Consider the following 15948-nt stretch of genomic DNA (forward strand, 5'->3'; position numbering starts at 1 on the left):
GGCACTCTTTAGATAGGGCTGAGACACTTCCCTTTTTGGCATATTCTCAAAAGTAACAGAAAAACAGCAAACGCACCCTGTCCATAATGTCTAAAAACATTTAAATATCACATAATCATCCTTGAAGTATGACAATTGCATACAAACATTACAGCTTCCTAGGTTAAAAACCACGTAATCCATTCACATCTCTAGCAACCCCTCAAGCTTTAGTTATTTTCTTGAATGTGCTCTTAAGTCCTTGCAGATCCATTTGCTTCTATCTTCAGCCTCCCGGTGCACTCCAGAACTCTGCTAAATTAAAACTCCACTCACTTCAGGCTAATTGATATCTCTTCTCCACAGAGATATCAGCTGCATTTCTTTGGTTTGGCATCATAGAGATCCTCCTACTTTTTCCCTGTAGAACCACGGACCCTGGAATGGAAGGGAGGGAATTCAACGTCTTTCACTACCAATCTACACCTCACTTCCATTCTTTCTCACTTTCCCCAGTCACCCAGAGTTATCTTCCATTTGAAACTTTCAATGTCTATTCTGTTTTCCCTGACCCTCTAGGATACATTTCTATATAACTCTGTGTCACCATTACAGTATCCTTTTATTTATATCTTTCCCTTTGGAATTGCCTCTTCACACATTATCTTGTCCTGCAGAGTTGAATACAGGTTTCTGACAATTCAAAAAATTAATGTATTTTACTCACTGCATGCTATCTTTGGTGCATTGTGTGTATTGTATTTTTACAACTGGGTGTTTTTTTGTGGGTTGTTTTGTGTGTGTGTGTGTGTGTTTATACGTGTGTGTGTTCTTGTTGTTTGTTTGTTTGTTTGTTTTGTTTTTAGCACATTGGGATGAGATGTTTAATCTCTGAGAGGCAGCACAGCATGTTGCTGTGATTGACAAAACTGATTGGTTAGAGAAATCATCTCGAAAGCTTATTAAAAACAAAAACACCGACTCCTGAGTCCCATCTCATTCCCACTTCGTCAGAGTACTTGTGGTCAAGGTCCAGGAACCCATGATGTATAAAACCCCAGAGGCCATGGTCTAGTGGTCTTTGGAGCCATGTACTGCAAATCACAGCTGACTAGTTTCCCGAGGTTCAGTTTCTTCATTTCAAAGTAGAGATTAATTCACAGTAATTTGTGAAACTGAAGTGAAATCATCCATATAAAGAATAGAATACAAAGTAAGAACTCAACAATTTGCATTCTTTCCTCAGAGCGTGTGATGAGTCAGGGTGTTTATAGAGATTTACTAGGGAAATGAGTCCTATTTGTAAAGAACTTTTTTTTTTTTTCTGTTACCTTTTCATTGTTTCTTTTCCAGAATGTGTCTCTTTTGCCCAGTTTTAAAACAAAGAAAGCATCATTGAGATTCTGATGTTAAGATTGCTTTTCATGTCTAATTTGAAGCCATCCACTCCGTAGACCAAAATCCCCTCTTGGTTCCTCTCTGTTTTATTTTATTTTATTTTTAAATTAAATTTATTGGGGTGATATTGTTTTGCAAAACCATATAGCTTTCAAGTGTACAACTCAATAAAACATCATCTGCATACTGCATCCTGCTCCCATTGCCCCAAGGAAAGTTTCTATCCATCCCTATTTTCCCCTCTTTTGCACACCTCCATCTAGCTCCCAAACCCCCTTTCCCTCTGCTTATGACCACATTGCTGTTTGTGTCTATGTGTTATGTGATTTTTGACTAATCCCTTCATCTTCTTTCATCCAGTCTCCCCATCCTCTTCCCCTCTGACAGCTGTCAGTCTGTTTCATGTATCTATGCCTCTGTTTATATTCTGTTCATCAGTTTGTTATGTTCATTAGATTCCATATATAAGTAAGATCATATAGCATTTGTCTTGCTCTGTCTAGTTTATTTCACTTACCATAAAATTCTGCAGGTCCATCCATGCTATCACAAAAGGTGAGCTATCCTTCATTTTTTACTGCTATGTAGTATTCCATTATGTAAATTTACCATAGTTTTTTTATCCATTAATCTACCAGTGGGCAACTGGGCTGTTTCCAGATCTTGGCTCATATAAATAACACTGCTGTAAACATAGGGGTGCATATATTCTTGTGAATTATTGTTGGGATATGTTCTCAGGAGTGGAATTACTGAGTCAAAGTGCAGTTCATATTTAATTTTTTGAGGAAACTTCATACTGTTTTCCACAGTGGCTGCACCAATCTGCATTTTCACCAACAGTGCATGGGGATTCCCTTTTCTTCACACCCTCACAAGCGCTTGTTGTTGGTTGATTTAAAAAAATATATATATATTAGCCATTCTGGCAGGTATGAGGTGATATTGTGGTTTTAATTTGGTTCTTCTCATGGATAGGGCTGTACTGTGCTCACCCATTTATTTTGAAATTGACAAGAGGAAGAAAACTTTGGCTTTGCTTTTATCATTTAAAAAAAAGCTACTCTATTGCTTCTTTATGCTCAATAGATGCACTAACTCCAAGACTTTGAATAGGGTCAATTGGGTTTACATTCAGATTGCATTTTGAAGGTGTGACTAGTAACACAAAAAAGGCAGAAAACAATAGTCAGGTCTTTTTGAACTCAAAATATCAAGGAGGAAAAAAAATAAGGAAAATATTTCTGGATAGAAGGTAACCACGAGTGAAATATAGAAATGATCTATGTGTATTTCATCTCAGAACTTCACTTAAAATTTGCTGGAATATAACCAGCAGGTATGATAATTTAGTAGTTACATTTTTAGTAAGAAGCTGATTAATTGCCATTCCTGAACACTTGGAGTTCCACTTGAAAACACAGGTATAGTCACCACTGACTATACCTGTTCTGTTGTGTAGATTAACCTAGAGGGAAAAATATAATCTTTCCTCTTTCCTTTACAAAGGATAGACCAAAGAGCTCAAGAAATTAATTGGACCTGGCTGCTGTGGCTCAGTGGATTGAGCATCCGCCTGTGAGCCAAGTGTTGCTGGTTCTATTCCCAGTCGGGGCACATGACTAGGTTGCACGTCACGTCCCCAGTTGGGGGCGCAAGTGAGAGGCAACCACACAGTGATGTTTCTCTCCCTCTCTTTCTCCTTTTCCCTCTCTCTAAAAATAAATAAACAAACAAATTAATTAATTAATTCTAAAAAGAAATTAATTAGAAATGGAGAACATGTAAAAAAATCTAAATGGAAGTTAAATGTGATTCTGTGAAATAATAGAACAATTAGAAAGGACTTGTCAAAGGAGGGAGGCTACTGCAGAACAGACAAGTAAATGCAAACCACTGCAATATAAATCTTAACCAGAGACAGAATCATTTCTTTCCCTTGAATCAAAGGAGGAGTTCTGAGTTAAAGTTTTTCTGAGAAGGAAAGCATAACATGTTATTTTCCCGGAGAAATGGGAGGTATACAGGTTAAAGTCCAATGAGGTGACTGGCTTCTCAGGTTCCTCTCCTCTGTGGAGGCTTCCTGACATCTTTTCCCTCTCAAGTCTGCAGCAGTCTGGGTTCTCCTTTCTTCTTCCATAGCCAAACCATCTGAAGGCATTTTGAAGTTTACCTGTCTCAAGCCATGTTACACTTTGTAATAATTTGAAGTAAGAATACATGCATACAGTGTTATTATATTGTTAAGTAGCTGAGAAAGTATGTATGGTAATCCCTAGATTACAAAGGTTTTATATTCACCATCAACCCAATGTGACCCTAGTTTTCTCTTAGTTACAAGTTATTGACTCTCCTCAGCCTCCTCTAACAATTCTACACTCTTAATGAAGTCAGACGTTCTGTCATTCTTCTTTTCAATACTCACATTAATTTATTTTTTACCTCTTAAAAATTTAAACTATGCAATGAAGATATGGCATTTTGAATAAAATCTGCAAATCTTTAGCATGTCCTTTCTACCATTGCTTAATGGTCTCATCCTGAACAGACTCCCCACTTACCCTTATTCTATATTAGCCACTCTAGCCTATTTGCTCTTGTAGAAATATACCAAGTCTATCTGCACTTTGGGCTCTCAGTGCCTGTTTTGCCCTATGTCTTAAAGCTCTTCCCCAATAGTATATTATTCACATCTCTCCTTAAACATCATCTTTGAAGGGCCTTCTCAGACTGCCTTATTTAAAATAGCAGCTCAGAAACTCATTCTGTTTTAGTTTTCTTCTTGATTTCTATCAATATGACATTACATTTTTTTATTTGTTGATGTTTCATTTAATTTTTTACTCTCTCCAAGATGAGCACATGAGCCCCATGAAAGTAGAGACTCTGAAAGTTCTGTTCATGTCTGTGACTCTGGTACTTACAGCACTTAATGGAATATGGAAGTTGAGAAAATGTGCTGAATTAATGAATAAATGTATGAACACTTATTGAACTTTAAAGTTTTCAAGAGCAATTAATAACAGCACATATAAATAAATTGTGTTAGTTTTAGTTTCTTTCTCTTCCCTTTTTTGTTCAATCCCTCCACCCCCTCAATAAATTGTCTTATATACAATAGGTGCTTTGTATAACTTTATAAAAGAAAGAATGTATAAATAAATGAATAAAACATTATTTGATAAGCCAGAAAGCCTTATTCTCAATCCACAAATTTTAATGTATTAGGAAAAATTTTTAAGTGCTAACAGCACATGAGAAATAAGAGAATATCATTGCTGGGCTTTTTAACTTACCATTAATTAATATTTTAACCTTCTACATTATAGTTTCTTTACAGAAAAGCCAATGGATATTTACAAAGCAGTCTGAAGAGGATCAATAGGACTCCAAGTAAGGGAGGATGTCATGTGTGCTTTGTGAATCCTGGAATCTCTACTAAGCCATCTGGTATGACAGGGTATCAACAACCTTCTGGGGGTAAAGTTGATTGAATTATGATTCAAACTTACTTTGGAAAATGTTATCCTATTTTTTCATAGTAGAACAAGCCATACATTATTATTCCATAATAATACATTATTAAGATTTTAGAATTATAGAAGCCTTTAGAGCACAGGACATTTGCTATATTTCTTTACAACTTCAATCTCATTCTTTGGAATAGGGGATAATTGCATATATATTATCATTGGGAATTTATCCTAATTGAAAAATAACAAATATGTTTAGACTCTTCCCTTGAAATTTTGTACTAAATTAATCTTTAATAATAGTTTGTTCAGAGATCCAAGATGGCGGAGGAGTAAGTGGAAGCCACATTAACCTCCTCCCAGGACCAATCTGGAATTACAACTTAATTGTGGATAAATCATCTGGAATAACCAACTGAACACTAGCTGGAGAGAAGTCTTACAACTACGGAGAGACAGAGAAGGCCACTTCATCACAATGTGACTGGTAGGAAGTACAGAGATGTGAAAGGGCTGGCTGGGCTCCCATGGGTGGCAGTTGAAAGGACTGAGAAGGGCAGGGTCTAAACCCCCAGTTGGAATTCCCAGTCTACAGCAACAGAGCAGAAAGTAAAACAGCATCCAGCTGTGAAAAGCGAAAAGCCACAGGTTTTTTTTTGCTGGCCTGAAAGAAACAGCTGGAGACAAAGAGCTCTTAAACGGATAATGTAAGAAAATATTTTGGCACCCAGTTACCCTGGGCTCAAGCAGAGGGAGGACAAAGAGGACTAGAGATGCTTGGGGAGATTTTGGGGCAGTGGCTTTGAGGAGTGAACTGAGGGTGCAGCTGGCTGGGCTCATTCCCCATGCTGCAGGCAGACCATTGCCCTCCAAGTGGCATCAGCCTGAGGGGAAGCAAAAGCCCCGCCTACAGGAATTAATCTTCCCCTCCCTCAGTGCTTAAGCCTGGTGGCTGATCACAGATTGAACAGATTAACAACTAAAGGAGACAAACAAAGGCAGCAGATCTCTGGTGGTTTCCAACAGGCTGCCTAGGCCCAGACTGGTACAAAATATGACACCATCAGGAGCAGATCCAGGAAGTGCAGATCAATCTAAGAAGCAGAAACAAACAAGAAGAATCACAAAAATGGAGAGACAGAGAAACAATCCCCCATCAAAAGGAATGGAGAAATACCCAGAAAGAGTGCTAAGTAAAATAGAGAAAAGCAAACTATCAGACATGGAATTCAAAAAAATGGATTATGGGGAAGCTCAATGAGCTCAGCAAGCTCAAAGAAAACTACAAAGAACTCCAGGGAAGCTACAAGGAGTTTACTGAGAACTACATTAGTATGAAAAAGAACATAGAAGCTATCAATAAGAGCCAGGAGGAAATGAAGAATACAATTTCTGAATTGAAGAACACAATAGAAGGAATTAAAAGCAGGCTAGAGGAAGCAGAAAACAGATGCGAGCTGACGGACAACATAGAAAAAAAATCTCCAGACAGTGCAACAAAATGAAAAAAGACTGAAAAAGAATGAAGAGGTTTTAAGAGAGCTGCACAACAACATAATACCCATATCATAGGAATACCAGTAGGAGAAGAAGAGGATCAAGTGATAGAAAACCTGTTTGAAAAAGTAATGACAGAAAACTTCCCTAATTGATGATAGAAAAAGTCATGCAAGTCCAGGAAGCACAGAGGGTCCCAGAGAAGATGAACCCAATCAGGCCCACTAAAAGACACATCATAATTAAAATGGCAACATTGAAAGACAAAGAGAGAATCTTAAAAGCAGCAAGAAAGAAACAGCTAATAAAATACAAGGGAGCTCCGATAAGGAATTCATCAGATTTCTCAACAGAAGCACTACAAGCCAGAAGGGAATGGCAAAAAATATTGCAAGCAATGAAAAACAAAGGCCTACAATCAAGAATACTTTACCAAGTAAGGTTCTCATTCAAAATGGAAGGTGAAATAAAAAGTTTTCCAGACAAAAGAAGGCTAAAAGAATACATCACCACCAAACCAGCATTGCAAGAGATGCTAAAGGGTCTGCTTTAAGAAGATGAATAAACAAGGAGAGACAGAGAGGAACATAAGGACAAAGGGGAACAAAGGGGAAAAATGACAATGAATAAGTACGTATCAATAATAACAAAAGAACTTATGCACCCTATGTCCATAGCAGCATTATTTACAATAGCCAAGTGCTGGAAACAACCTAAGTGCCCATCTGTAGATGACTGGATCAAAAAACCGTGGTGCATCTACACAATGGAGTACTATGTAGCAGAAAGACATTTTTGACAACATGGATGGAACTAGAGAAAATTATACTTAGCAAAATAAGCCAGGCAATGAAAGACAAATACCATATGATATCACCTAATACAGGAGACTAATGAATGACACAAATGAGCAAAACTGAACCAGAGGCATGTAAACAAGGGGCATGAGGGTGTAAAAAGGGGAAGGGTTTAGTCAAAGAATGTGTATAAATGACCCATGGACATGGACAATTGGGTGGGGATTGACTGTGGGAGAATGGGTGGGCAGGGTTGGGGGGAGCAATGGAGAAAAAGTGGGACAAGTGTAATAGAAAAACAAAAAAAAAATTTAGTGGGAAAAAAATAAAAAATGAAAGCAATATAGATAAATAAATAAGCCAGCAACACCCCCTCCCAAAAAAAAAAAAAAAAAAAAAAAAAAAAAAAAAAAAAACTTCCCATGTAGGAAAGTGAACAAAATAAAATGTAAAGTATGGAAATGCAATTTTAGTGAATATTAGAAAGACAAGGATTCTCCCTCAGACTGTATATTTTTCTCCCTACCTGATCCCTCCAGACTTTGGCATTCTGAAGAACTAAGTAATGACATAAGTTTCTTTGCATAAAACTAGTAAGACCAGTTGTTAATAGAGGTTTTGTTAACCATGACTTTGACTGGAATGTCATGCCTAAAGGAGACATTCTTGGGCTCTGGTTGTTACCAAAAAGCCCAGAGGAAATGGGATTGACTTTCGAAGGTAATAAAAGCCCACAAGATAAAAGGCCTGGTACCTTGGCTTGTTGTGCGGTTCTTGGCAATTTTTCCAGGGAAGGAACAAAAAGGTTGCTTTCCTGAAAGATGGCTAGAAGGAACCTTAAGGCATAATGGAAAACCTGAAGGACTTGGAAAAGACAGGTGTTTACAGGCAAGGCTGAATGCCAGGTATGTGGTGCAGATTTTGTGCCCCGAAGTGCAGACTGAAAATCATTCTAAAGGTTCCTTGTGTGAGTTCCATCAAAGCAGACTTAAAGATCACATGTGATCATTTGCTGCTATTGTTGTGTTTATGCAAATGGACTTAATGCAGTCCCTTTAATGACAAGGAGGGTAATCTGAAGGAGAAAAATTGCAATTCAAGGAAAATCACAATGCTCAGTGGTAGACTATAAAGTAGTGCAGCTAACCTTCTTTAAAGTTCATTTTTATTTAAAGTTTGTTTTAATTTGAAAGTTAAACTAGGTCTGTGACATCATCAAAGATGCTTAATTTACAGGCAAGAAGAATGTCAAATGTCTTGCAACTGGATATCTTCCCAATAAGACAGTCTCGCAGATTTAGAGACTGGTTTGTGGGTTATATTGCATAAATTAACATGTGTGTTCAGTTTTCATAGGGCGTAAGCTTATGATCTCATTACCTGAATGATTGTATGTACGTATAGGCCTCACTTAATCCTGTCTGCATCGCTGCCTCCTGAGACTCAACCGTTTGGCTGAACTAAGTGGTTGGGTTGGTGAAGTATGGGGTAGTCTGTGGGCCTTACTTTAAGACTGGTTTCTCTTTTCTATTCTAATGGCTTGGGCAGAGAGGGCCCAGAGGTCTGAGGGGGAAAACCTAAAATATTCTCCTCAGCCCAAAAGGGCTTTGGACAGGTGTGATGTGCCTCGCACACCTTCCTCCAAAGAAATCAATTTATTTCCTAATGTTGGACATTGAAAAATCAATCCTTGCCTTTTGTCATCTAGTGGTTATGGTTTTAATGATGCCTTTTAAACCTGTTGCCAAATCTGTTGCCCCCAGAATACAACAAAGATGCCAGCCTGTTAAATCAAGTACGCTGTTGTCCCGGGACAGGCAACTGACCTAGAGTCTGCAAGATCCTCCCCCATGTGGGAAGGCTGCCCTCCCCTCCACACCCCCACACTTATTAGGGATTTCTGGACCCAATGGTAGGACAATGATCATGTCCAGCTTGAAGCAGCTAGAGGAGCATGAGACCTTCATCCGTTGTTCTCTATAAGATTATAAAGAGTCTTAAGTCTGAGAAGGGGGATTTGTTAGAGTGGGGGACCCCCCAAATATTAATTAATTAATTAATTACTTTAAAAAAGAAAAAAGAAATAAAAAGTTTTTTTTTATTCTAAAAATAATGAATACTTAACTAAAGACAAAAATCTTAGGGGATAGATTTTTAAATTTTAAAAGTGTTTTGATATTTGATTTTGGAAGTAATATTTGTCCAGGGAAAACAGAAACCCAATCTTAAATGCTGAGATACAGTCCAAAGCTGATAGCCTACTGCTTCAAATGGTCTTAAATTTATTATTATTATTACGAGCAATGTTATAAGCCTGTTATTTTGTAGTATCTCATATGGTGTTTATATTATCAGTATATACCATACTTGATCTCTGGCTCTTTTGGAAAATACCTCCAAAATATTATTCATAAATTATATATTCATAGTTATCACTGTACCATTTGAACTTGGTAAATTTCTCTTCCTTATCCATTTAAAATTGTAAGGCAGTGTTTACAGACCCTGAAAATTTTGAATTAAGGAAAACGTTCCATTATCTGTAATCAAAACGATACTTTTTGTCAGGTATTACTACGTGTCCCTGACCTCATCTTTTTAAGCCTCTTCGTTACATGTTCTGAATTTCAACTCATGTGCCATGCTTGCTATTTTCAAATACTGTACTGTTCTCCCCCTTGAATTTGGGTAGCAAACTCAAATGAAACAAGAAAACTAACAAAAATTTTCAGAACCAAGGAATGGATATATGTGTATATATGGGAGTGCACATGCATGTATATATGTATTTTAAGGTCCAAAGTTAACCACAACACACCAGACATGCAAATCAAGGAGCTAATGATTTTTATAATATGACAATATTTAGGTTTTAGGAAAGAAACATGCCAATATTTTTATATGTCCCTTTTAAATCTGACCTCTTAAGAGCTATACTAGAGTAATATTTATTCAAACAATATATTTTATGCTTTATTGTATTTGTAAATTCTGTTGAAATGTTTATTTTGTGCTCCTGTAGACTATATTTTTTCCTGTGAAATTTGGTTCCCCAGATATATATATCAAAAAAAAATATATATATATATATAGTGTGTGTGTGTGTGTGTGTGTGTGTGAAGCAGAATTAGCTAATAGCTAACTAAGTTCACTCTCATCTTCTATTTCCACCTCAATTTTTAATGTATCAGGAACTAAAATTATATGAATTTTAAGTTCATATAAATTTAAATTTTAAATTCTTATAGATACTAGCCTTTATAAACTTTCTTTTAAAAGTTTTTTTAAATTCTTGAAAGATTAAAGGACTTTTCTAGTCCCACAAAAATAGTTATTTGTAGTTATAAAACTAAGGACCTGGAAGGATGTTTTAGGTTAAACATAACTTGTAATCTATGTCATTGAACTCCTTTATTTGCTATAGAATATTTTAACTAAAACAGTGATATGATACTGTTTTTTTTATAGCTTTTATATATATATATATTTTTAAAACATATGTCTAGTAAGTCCTAAGGTCCTGTCCTCAAGCCACATGTAAATTATTTTTAACAGTGGTTAGAGATCCAAATATGAATATGGGACAATAATAAGACCCATGGTAGATGTAATAAAGAAATCTAATAGAATTAACCTTAGCTATTCTGTCTTTTGTAATAACCTGAGATGGCAATTATTTTTGGCTCACATCAAGTTACTGCAATTCAAGTATTATTGAATTACAATATATGTTTAAATAAAAATGGTAAATCTTCAAGCTTATTACAAGAACAATATATTTCTGAATTGAGCTAGATGCTAATACATAACAGCTTTCACTTTATGCACCACATGATTTATATTTACATCTCAGGAGTGAATTCCAAAATCAGTTTATATTAGTCAAGGCTAAAACAAAAAGTGCCCTAAATCTTCCCTTTTGATTTCCCTTTTTTTCCAAAATGGATGGGCAGTATTGAAAAGATTATAGGGTTCACTTTAAAGCATAAAAGCAAAAAAAAAAAAAAAAAAGAGAAAGAGAGACCCTTAAGAAAGGGAGTATAAGAAAAAAATATTAAAAGAACAAGGCAAAAGGAAAAGAAGAGCAATAGTTATTGGGAATAATTGGCATCTAACAAATAAAAGATACCCTAAAAAGTTTTGCAAAAACTATTGTGCAATATTGGAATTTTAAAAATCAAAACACTCGAATAAATACGTCATCCATCCTGTGTTCTTTGTTTTTGTCTAAAGAAATATAGTGTCCGGGATTAGCTTCCCTAAATAAACTAATCCTATTTCAGGGAAATGTCATTTTCCATATGAAAGCACCTGTGTAGCACTTCCAACTCTTGTGCTGGAAAGTTTTCTCATTGTGTGCAGTGTTTACTTGTTCCTCAGCAGGGTCTGCTGATGCTAATGGACTCACAGCAGTGCCTCCTACTCCAGTTATTACAGGTCTAATTCAATCATTAACATTTCATTAATGGACGGGCTTCCTAGTAGCCTGCAAGGCTGTGTGATATTGATGAGCTCCCTGCTCAAAAGAAACACATCTTTAAGGTGGACTGCTTTAGATATGGAGTGTATTAGGGAAGGTTTTACAGAGAAAGAAAATATGGATTGATTGCTGAGAGTTTGGCTAAAAAGTTAGGTTAAGACAGAACAGATATTTTAAAATTTTTGCCCCTCACCCTTAGGGGTTCCATGGAGCTTTATAAATTGAGTACACATTTCATTCTAGAATAAGTGGTTAACTAATTACTGTCCCCCTTTGTCAAAACAAAATGTTGTGCATGTGGCCCTTGTACAAAATCTCAAGCTGGTTTTCCAACATCGATCTTTGTTGTTTTGTATGTGAGAGTAGTACCAACTTGAAGAAGTAGCTTAAGGAGTATGGCATTTAACCTCTCCTCTCCCACCGCTACGGGCACCACAGAAACACATCCTGAACTTAAACTCTCCAGTCACCTTCTCCACTCTGCCTCCTCTACCCAAGCTTCGGTCCTAACCACCCATCCCTTATTTTTTGTCCTGGGTTCAATGATTCCATATTTTCTTGGTTTCCTTGTCATTCTACCAGCTAACCTTTGCAACCTTCTTTACTGGTCCCTCCTCTTCTAACTACAGATCGAAAGCACTTCTTCCAGCCTCTGATGACTGCTCAGCCCAATAGCGTTAAGTAGCCTTTCTGTGCATGAGACTTCCACATCTAAATCTTTTGCCCCAACCTCATTTTCTGGTCCTAAGAAAGTTAAGTGGTTTTAATTCTAGCTTTGTCACTAACTTTCTATTCACATTCCCTTAATTTTCTTTTCTGTAAAATGAAATTGTTAAACTCTTAGATCTCTAAGGTCTCTTCAAGCTCTAAAATTCTATGACTAGGAATCTAAGCTTTGTATAAAGAGGACAATCAGATCTAAGTGTATGAACTGTATCCCCAGGCCTCCTATTAAAAAAATTATCTTCCTATGCAACTGAGAATTGAAATATACATTGTATCTATCATACAAATTTCTAATGCAAGTACTTTGTGAAAGTTACTAATTTGATACCATAATTATGCTTGTAATGTAAAATTAAGTACAGCCATATTGCTTGTAACTGTACATAGAACTTATATTGTTGCAATAAAGTGTGTTTAAATTCTATTACATAACTTTATTGTATTTTTTTAATAGCATTCAGAGTTTCAATAGAAAAGAAAGGAAGGAAGTAGTCAAAAGAATGAGTATGGGTACTGTAAGGTCTATTTTGATACTTAAAAGTGATAGTTTCCTATAAGTACCTTTAAATTTCTTTATGGTCAATGTTAGATTTTTTTATTTTTATATGTTGAGCATGGCAACTGTAGAAACAAGTTTAGAGTTGAGTCATTTCAGGAAACATTGAATAAGATTATCCATAAAAATATTCTGTGAGATATGATTTCTACTTCCTTAATGGGATTTTTTTTTATTTACTTGGAATGATATTTTTAGATAATTTACATTTCTGACTTCTAGAACCATAATCTTTAGATTTAGACATAAATATGAAAAGTTGTGCTTATATTTATGCAATAAAGAAAAATATGAGGAAGGTAAAAACTTTTAAAAATTACATACATTGATAACCCAAGGTAAATGGGTATACTTCCTATAGAAAATCATAACGGTAGGTGAGTTAAAGATGGAGCTGTTGCTCATTTAATACCAGATAAATATGCATAAATTATATGTCAATGGCCAAAGCTTTATTCAAACACATAGATCTAGGGTACTTTTGTTTATTTGATTATAACAAAGAAATAAGATATAGCTTTGAAAAGACGAATCGAATAAAGAGGGCAAAAGACTTCACTAAAATATCATAATTTTCTTCTTTGTAGACGATCATCTGACTTTACTTAGATTTTCCCGTCACTTAAAAGATTTCATTCCCTTAAAACAACAGTATTGCCTAGTCTTCTGAGATACAAATGTGACACAAAGAATGAAAATATTTAAATTTCACTTGTATTTTAGTTTTCTAATTTATATTGAAAAAACATGTAGAAATTTTTAATTAAAATTATGCCAACTTTTGTTTAAAATAATTAAAATCAAGGTTACTGCAGCAAAAAGAAAAATTACAGTCTACTTCATCAATAAAAATATGTGTTCATGGCTCAAGCTACATCTGTAATACAAATCTTTAATATTTGATATTTTTTGAAGACTCATAATTCTAATTAATTTTTATCTAGTCACTTGAACTGTATTATACCTTCACATATTTTTCTTTCTTCTGATAGTTCCTTGTAATGAACCTTCAAAATAACCAATAATGCTCTGCCATGCATGTGTTTTGAAAAGTGTCTAAATCTAATATCTGGCAAAGAGCATTTTCATTAGCAGTGTGAATAGGGTATGAAAGTGAATCACAAGGAACATTCAGTTGTCTATGTCAGTTCAATTTGATTCTATAAGTAAACCACCCTCCTAGTATGATTTTCAGTTATCTTCATTTTCAGCAATTGTATAAAGAACCATAATCCATCCACCTAGGAGTTGGTGACCTTGTCTCCATCACACATTAAACTTTTGGTGCAGACACCCTAAAATTGTGTAGATGTTCCAGATTATTCTCCTATGTCAATGCCATTCCAAATTCTGGAAACATGAATATTACACACTGGTCACTTTGCAAGGCATTCTTTTTTTTTTTTAGTACTTGAGGAAAATGTGAACAATTGTTGAATAGATTTTACTAACACAGTACTTTTCTATTGCTAATCATCTAGTTTAGAAATGTGACTTTATAATGTTCTGCAGAAAGCAACTGGTTTCCCGTTTTTCTCAGTCTACCTTTTCAGATGAATATCATCGGTTCCCTGTCTCTTGTGAAATGATTCAGCCACATTGTATTACTAGCCACGTCTAGAATTTGAATATTCTCTCTCCATGCCTGGTTATGAAATTGTAGTTAACTCTGCAACTCTGTTTAAAGTACTCATGTCTGTTTGACTAGCTCTTACTCATACTTCAAGCCAAGATGTTAATTTCCCCTAACACCTTTTCTCTCTTCTGTGGTTCCAAAGCATTAGCGATACCCTCTCTCTAAGTTTTAAGTTATTTAAAACATTGCATTAAGATCAATATGTACTTCTCCAACTAAACTAAAAACCACAGTTTAAGATGAAGGCCTTTTTTTTTTAACCTTTGTGTGTCCACTGTCCAGAATATTGTCTAATGTGTAGTAGGAACTGGAGATATGTTGGTCGTTATGAAATTTTGTCTGTTGATTAAACTGGGTTGTCGGCAGCCGTCCGTCTGGAGAGACGATGGTGTAGCTTCTTAAGAGTCTATCTGCACCGCCGAGAATGGCTGTGCAGTCCGACTCGGGAGTGACACGGTATCTGTCTCCTCCCGTGTTGAATCGACATCTTGCGATGACGCTGGAGTGTCCTCTCCAGTGAAGCTGAAGCTACAGAGCCTGGGCAGGGTGATATGGAGGGTCTGCTGTTGCCCATGCAGCAGACCCCCCCCTCTCTTCGCAGCTGAAGAGCCCAAGGGAAAGACGGAGTCAATACAGCTTGGCTTCAGGTGCGCCGCAGGAGTTGCCGGTGTTGACTACAACGTCAAACCGCCTTAGGGACTCTGGCTCCGGATTTTCTGTCGGGGTTTACTCCCTTAGCCTTTCCCCTGAAGAGGTATGCCGCAATGCAGCGGAGGTTTTTTGGAGTCAGAGTTTTCCTTCTCTGATGTGCCCTGACTGGAAGATCCAACCAGCGACACTTAGCTCGCAGGCCGACGCTCAATCCACCCATTAAACTGGGTATTTAGTAAATATTAGTGCTATGGACTGATATGTGTCCATCAAAATTTGTACGTTGACTTCCTAACCCCAATGTGATGGTATTTGGAAATGGGGCCCTTTGTAGGTAATTAGGTTTAGATAAGGTCATGAGAATGGTATCCTCATTATGGGATGGGATTAGTACCCTTATAAGAGAAATCAGGCAGCTTGCTCTTCTCTCTCTGTCTCCATTATATGAGGATGTAGTGAGACCATCGCAGTCTGCCAACCAGGAAGAGAGTCCTCACCAGAGCTTGAACATTCTAGCACACTCTCTCGAACTTCCAGGTATCAATCAGAACTGTGAAAAACAAGAATTCCTGTTGTTTAAGTCATCCAGTCTATGAAATATATTTATGGCAGCCCAATCATACTAATGCATTTAGTATTCCCTCATTTTTCTCTAAAAACAAAGAAACAAAACACTCTCCTTATATTTCAATAACCAAAGTTGGGTGTCAGGAAATGTAACTGATTCTGGGTACCAGTAAATTATATAACTCAAC

This window comes from Furipterus horrens, unplaced genomic scaffold (assembly GCF_987537825.1).
Source record: "Furipterus horrens unplaced genomic scaffold, mFurHor1.1.pri manual_scaffold_1, whole genome shotgun sequence".
In the NCBI taxonomy this organism is placed as follows: domain Eukaryota; kingdom Metazoa; phylum Chordata; class Mammalia; order Chiroptera; family Furipteridae; genus Furipterus; species Furipterus horrens.